At 44.6% G+C, this 7,558-nt stretch overlaps 1 pseudogene; it reads right to left on the reverse strand.

Moving 5' to 3' along the window:
• Positions 1-4,562: 4,562 nt before the first annotated feature.
• Positions 4,563-4,680, reverse strand: LOC126102652 (5S ribosomal RNA; annotated as a pseudogene).
• Between the last annotated feature and the right edge of the window lie 2,878 nt (positions 4,681-7,558).

Genomic DNA, 7,558 nt, shown 5'->3' on the forward strand with positions numbered 1-7,558 from the left:
AAAGCTTTTTCCAAAACTGGATTGTGTTTCTGAATCGATTGACGTGAATTCAGATTATAGAACAACTTGTTTACCACATCATTGTCGCGCCTTTTCCCTCATTAGCGCTAATTACATAAATGCCAAAATCTGTGTCTAAAATAATCTACCAGCATATTTCTTTCTTAGACCTCATTAATGTCAATAAATTCTTAGTTTTATATCCATCGTCATGTTAACATTAGCATCTACAGTTGTTATTGTTGTTATTGTTTTCATTATGGCTTTGCCAAAAAAAAAAAGGCTCTAAGCACTGTGGGACTTAACATCTGAGGTCATCAGTCCCCTAGACTTAGAACTACTTAAACCTAACTAACCTAAGGACATCACACACATCCATGGCCGAGGCAAATTTCGAACCTGCTACCGTAGCAGCAGCGCAGTTCCGGACTGAACCGCCTAGGACCGCTCGGCCACAGCGGCTGGCCTATGGCTTAGCCATCACTTCCATTCCAAATAGCATTAAATACTGCACTGCTAAATGATTATTTGCAACTTGGAGACACAAAAGGCAGTATGAACGGGTCAGCATCAGAATTCACAACAAAACCACGATATTCCAAGAACATTTTTCTGTTGGTACAATTAATACGATGTGGACCTTTTCCATCTCTTCTTACATTACTCGATATGTATTTATCAAGAGTGATTAATGATGTATTTGAACTTTAACCTTAACTTTTCTATGACGGGGTGTGTGTGTGTTGTGTGTGTTAAATCTTATGGGACTTAACTGCAAAGGTCATCAGTCCCTAAGCTTACACACTACTTAACCTAAATTATGCTAAGGACAAAAACACACATCTATGCACGAGGGAGGACTCGAACCTCCGCCGGGACCAGCCGCACAGTCCACGACTGCAGCGCCTGAGACCGCTCGGCTAACCCTGCGCGGCGATTGACGGTTGCCCTTTCCGACTCGCTATGAAAACGGCTGTACGATTTACAGCTGAGATATTAGGAGGAGACAAATTTTGATTACTGCTGAATTCCGGAGATTTTGTGGATCACGAAACAAATTTGTTTCCAGACACTACAGGAAAATCGAGATTCGCACTTTGGACAGATATTTTCAGTGTAGTACAGAGATTAATTGCGGTAAGGAATCAAATTAAATGCAGTTGCTTATGAACGAGCCACCGGAGGTCACAGGGCCCTTATACAAACAGTTTCTGGTGAGCCCCCAGAAGTTTGTCGATGCAGTTCGGGTTTACTGTATAGATTTAATGAAGTCCGTGTGATTCTGATCACACACAGGAAGGCCGGCCGCGATGTTCCGAACTTCACGCAGAACGCGTGCGGTCCAAGGCCCGGCCTCTCTCACCTTTGCTCGTTCCTTCCCTGAAGTACACGGTACAGCGCGACATTTCGTTTAAGGGGCTCCGGAACGCCCTATACGTGCAATGTTAAAATAACGCTTATAAATTACATCTTTCCTCACAAAGTATTTGAGGTAGGAAGTTGAACTTCTTACAGATTATTTATTGGAATATGAGCTACAACTTAACACAGGGATTTTACAAAATTTTAGTTCAGTTATTAAAGATGATTTTTTTTCAATTGTAATGAAAATTCACAACTTTTTGCGCAATTTTTTATTTATATATTCAAAAATATACAGTTTTTTGGAAAAAGGCTGTGTTAAATTATGCAGAAGGTACTGTGTAACATTTACTGAAAGTTTGAAACAAATATGTTTGGAAGATCCTTAGAAAACATGTAATTAGTATGAGAAAATAAAAGTTTTGGGAATCGAGCGAAAAAGATTGGATTAACTTTTTAGTGCATTCCAGGTCCATAGGATGGATTATCTTCATTCTCTGCAAACTCCTCCTCCAGCTTCCTCTTGTTCCTCCTCCTGTTTACTCTTGCTTGTATTTCTAGACTCTTTACAGCCCTGTCTGCAGCCCGAAGGCGTTCCTTGTCAAAAGCAAGCATCGCTCGTACCATGTTAGAACCTATCTTCATTCCCATATTTCTAAATACCTTGCACCTTACAATGTTGCCATCATTGAAAGTCGCAACAGCAACTTTACTTTTACTCATTATTATACTTCAACAAAACAGAGACTCAAGAAACAGAATTAATTACGAATATTTTCGAGATAACGACAAAGTAAATAAACATGAAACAATCGACAATCACACCAGCGATATATATTGAACCATCACAGGTTAGCCACAACACATACTTTATCTCACATCACTAAAATGTACCTGATGAACACGGACGTTAATAATAACACCATTTGACAGCAGTTTAACAGCGCCACAGTGGGTCACGCCCATGTAGAACACATTTCAAAAAAAAATTTGAAAATAGTTGTAGTCTTCGGAATTGAATAAATTATATATCTATTAAAAGGTAGTAGTCTGCAGATTCAGAAAACGCAAAAAAGTAAAAATTGAACTTTTCATGATTTTGGGCCTTTCCGGAGCCCCTTAATTGTCATTTAGTACATCTACATCTACATTCTACATCTACATTTATACTCCGCAAGCCACCCAACGGTGTGTGGCGGAGGGCACTTTACGTGCCACTGTCATTATCTCCCTTTCCTGTTCCAGTCGCGTATGGTTCGCGGGAAGAACGACTGTCTGAAAGCCTCTGTGCGCGCTCTAATCTCTCTAATTTTACATTCGTGATCTCCTCGGGAGGTATAAGTAGGGGGAAGCAATATATTCGATACCTCATCCAGAAACGCACCCTCTCGAAACCTGGCGAGCAAGTTACACCGCGATGCAGAGCGCCTCTCTTGCAGAGTCTGCCACTTGAGTTTGTTAAACATCTCCGTAACGCTATCACGGTTACCAAATAACCCTGTGATGAAACGCGCCGCTCTTCTTTGGATCTTCTCTATCTCCTCCGTCAACCCGATCTGGTACGGATCCCACACTGATGAGCAATACTCAAGTATAGGTCGAACGAGTGTTTTGTAAGCCACCTCCTTTGTTGATGGACTACATTTTCTAAGGACTCTCCCAATGAATCTCAACCTGGTACCCGCCTTACCAACAATTAATTTTATATGATCATTCCACTTCAAATCGTTCCGCACGCATACTCCCAGATATTTTACAGAAGTAACTGCTACCAGTGTTTGTTCCGCTATCATATAATCATACAATAAAGGATCCTTCTTTCTATGTATTCGCAATACATTACATTTGTCTATGTTAAGGGTCAGTTGCCACTCCCTGCACCAAGTGCCTATCAGCTGCAGATCTTCCTGCATTTCGCTACAATTTTCTAATGCTGCAACTTCTCTGTATACTACAGCATCATCCGCGAAAAGCCGCATGGAACTTCCGACACTATCTACTAGGTCATTTATATATATTGTGAAAAGCAATGGTCCCATAACACTCCCCTGTGGCACGCCAGAGGTTACTTTAACGTCTGTAGATGTCTCTCCATTGAGAACAACATGCTGTGTTCTGTTTGCTAAAAACTCTTCAATCCAGCCACACAGCTGGTCTGATATTCCGTAGGCTCTTACTTTGTTTATCAGACGACAGTGCGGAACTGTATCGAACGCCTTCCGGAAGTCAAGGAAAATGGCATCTACCTGGGAGCCTGTATCTAATATTTTCTGGGTTTCATGAAAAAATAATGCGAGTTGGGTTTCACACGATCGCTGTTTCCGGAATCCATGTTGATTCCTACATAGTAGATTCTGAGTTTCCAAAAACGACATGATACTCGAGCAAAAGACATGTTCTAAAATTCTACAACAGATCGACGTCAGAGAGATAGGTCTATAGTTTTGCGCATCTGCTCGACGACCCTTCTTGAAGACTGGGACTACCTGTGCTCTTTTCCAATCATTTGGAACCTTCTGTTCCTCTAGAGACTTGCGGTACACGGCTGTTAGAAGGGGGGCAAGTTCTTTCGCGTACTCTGTGTACGTATCGTCATTTAGTATTGCATTTTTCTATCGGCGCAACTTTCTTCAAATCGGCAGAAACGTGGTGTCAGCGCTGTCACCCTACGCCACTCCTTCGTGTTATGAAGGATGCTCACAGGCCCAGTGGCTGTTTGCACAGAAAGAGACAGTCTGGCGACCTGTTTCCATAAGCGTCTAAAAAGGGTGGGTATGACAGATGAGAGGGATCAGAATTATGAAAATAGATTACGCCTCCTCGTAAGCGACGAGTACACCAATTTGCCATGAAACAATGCTACAAAACAGTTTAAAGATTTAGTTGACAATGGAAAAGCAAAAAATTACAATGATCAACAGACGGAGTTCATTGTTCTGTACGTCAAAAAGCACTTTACGGTAAATTTGCAAGCAGCACGTGAAGAAATTGGTGGTAAAGCACCCCGTCTTCAGACCACAAGTGGCCAATCGGGACCAGCCGACCGCCATGTCACCCTCACTGAGGATGCGGATAGGAGGGGCGTGTCGTCAGCACACCGCTCTACCGGTGGTTACGATGGTTTTCTTTGACCGGAGCCGCTACTGTTCGGTCGAGTAGGTTCTCAATTGGCATCACGAGGCTGAGTGCACCCCGAAAAATGGCAACAGCACATGGCAGCCCGGATGGTCACCCATCCAAGTGCTGGCCACGCCCGACAACGCTTAACTTCGGTGATCTCACGGGAACCGGTGTATCCCCTGCGGGAAGGCCGTTGCCCCAAATTGGTGGTTGTTGTGGTCTTCAGTCCTGAGACTGGTTTGATGCAGCTCTCCATGCTACTCTATCCTGTGCAAGCTTCTTCATCTCCCAGTACCTACTGCAACCTACATCCTTCTGAATCTGCTTAGTGTATTCATCTCTTGGTCTCCCCCTACGATTTTTACCCTCCACGCTGCCCTCCAATACTAAATTGGTGATCCCTTGATGCCTCAGAACATGTCCTACCAACCGATCTCTTCTTCTGGCCAAGTTGTGCCACAAACTTCTCTTCTCCCAAATCCTATTCAATACTTCCTCATTAGTTACGTGATCTACCCATCTAATCTTCAGCATTCTTCCTTAGCACCACATTTCGAAAGCTTCTATTCTCTTCTTGTCCAAACTATTTACCATCCATGTTTCACTTCCATACATGGCTACACTCCATACAAATACTTTCAAGAACGACTTCCTGACACTTAAATCTATACTCGATGTTAACAATTTTCTCTTCTTCAGAAACGCTTTCCTTGCCAATGCCAGTCTACATTTTATATCCTCTCTACTTCGACCATCATCAGTTATTTTGCTCCCCATTTCAGCAGGATCATGCACGACCGCATGCTGCAGGTCGTGTATGGGCCTTTCTGGATACAGTAAATGTTCGCCTGCTGTCTCGGCCAACACATTCTCCAGATCTCTCACCAATTGAAAACGTCTGGTCAATGGTGGCCGAGCAAGTGTCTCGTCACAATACGCCAGTCACTACTCTTCATGAACTGTGGTATCGTGTTGAAGCTGCATGGGCAGCTGTACCTGTTCACGTCGTCCAAGCTCCGTTTGACTCAATGCCCAGGTTTATCAAGGCCGTTATTACGGCCAGAGGTGGTTGTTCCGGGTATTGATTTCCCAGGGTCTATGCACCCAAATAGCCTGAAAATGTAATCACTTGTCAGTTCTAGTATAATGTATTTGTCCAATGAATACCCGTTTATCATCTGCATTTCTTGTTGGTGTAGTAATTTTAATGGCCAGTAGTGTATTTTTGGTATGGGTTCTGTTCCAGGGGACATACCTAATACACTCGGGGGTCATTTTAAACCATAATAGTTAATCCATAAGTTGCAGACATTTAACAGCAGATGTCTGAGGAACATCCTTGAGGTGTGGTGACCAAACGTCGTTTCTAACGAAACACTCTGGGAAAGAACTAGCCAGGAGCCAACTGAGTTGCAAATAAGAAGCAGGAGGTGGAGATGGTTAGGACATACGCTTAGGAGACCAAATGAACGTATTGTGGGGGAAGCACTTTATTGGATCCTGCAGGAACGACGGAGAAGAGGCAGGCCCAAAATGAAGTGGAGGCGATTAGTTGAAGCAGAAGGTCAACAGCAAGGAACAGGGCGTGAATAAGTGAATATACCAGCAGAAGCCAGGACAAGATGGCGATCCTTTGTTGCAGCCTTACGCTCCACATGAGTTAAAGGAATGACTAATAATAATTTAAGACTGGGCTCTTACCTTTGGGCAACGGCCTTGCCGCAATGGATACATCGGTTCCCGTGAGATCACCGAAGTTAAGCGCTCTTGGGCGTGGTCGGCACTTGGATGGGTGACCATCCAGACCGCCATGCGCTGTTGCCATTTTTCGGGGTGCACTCAGCCTCGTGATGCCAATTGAGGAGCTACTCGTCCGACTAGTAGCGGCTTCAGTGAATAATACCATCATAACGACCGGGAGAGCGGTGTGCTGACCCCACGCCCCTCCTATCCACATCCTGCTCTGAGGATGGCACGGCGGTCGGATGGTCCAGTTGGCCTCTTGTGGCCTGTAGACGGAGTGGTGGTGGCTCTTACCTTTAAAAACCGTTTAGAAAACTAAGGAAAAAAGTGAACAACAGAATTGATATTATCAGAAAACTTCCTGAGTCAGGAAGGGGTGCATATTTATATATTCATTAATGTATTATCGGCGGTGAAATCTCACAGTGCAATAGACACTGAGTGCCTTTAAAAATCTCACAGTTAAGCCATCAGATTGAGAGGTGGCATGAGCCTCCTCTCATATTTGTATCTTACGATTCTCCTCTCTAATTGCATGCGGTGGAAAGTTGCTATTCCTTCACACGCGGACTTCCCACACAGTGTCTCTCGTCACCCGGGTGGTCCAGTGACAGGCGGGCTCGGTTGACTTTGAAAGGGTAAGCCGACAGGTGTGAGGGAGTCGAGTGAATGCTTTCCAGACGCCGACATTGTCAAGAGGCACACCCGCAGGGCCTGAAGTAGCGACTGGGCTAGAGGTTCCGTTACTTCGCAGAAACTTAGCGAAAACACTTTCTGGCGGGCTACCAGCGAGGCGTGGGAATGACTTGCGTACCCAGGCAGCTGTGGCGGAAATATTCCCGCGCTTTCTACAAAATAGTAACTGTGATTGGCTTGCTCAGGGCATAGCTCCGTGACGTAGCAAAATCGGCGCAGAAATTGGCGCCAAGAATCTCCATTGGTGGAATGGTAGTGTTCCGGCAATGGAGTGGAATTTTCCGCCGGTTTTCGAGTTTCTGATTGGAACGTTTAAACACGGCCAGTGTCGTGGGGGCGGGAATGTTCTGTGTTCGGTTTTGTACGAGTTCTCTGGGGTAGTCGGCTCTCGCCTTTCGGTCGAGGACGTCAAAGCAACCAGCCAACGGCTCCAGTACGCCAGATCGTGTCCTGGCAGTCAAGAAGACAGTTTGGTAATGTATGTCCGCAGCACCGGCAGATAGGGATTTTCCTAGGTGATAATCAGAGCTCAGCAGAGCGTTCCTGTTCGTCTTTTTTCTAACTTTGTTCTGTCTTGGGTAGCAGCAATTAATGTTGGGTTGGCTATGTGTTTTCTCTAAGATTTGAGTTGCAAGGA

This window comes from Schistocerca cancellata, chromosome 1 (assembly GCF_023864275.1).
Source record: "Schistocerca cancellata isolate TAMUIC-IGC-003103 chromosome 1, iqSchCanc2.1, whole genome shotgun sequence".
NCBI classification, from domain to species: Eukaryota; Metazoa; Arthropoda; class Insecta; order Orthoptera; family Acrididae; genus Schistocerca; species Schistocerca cancellata.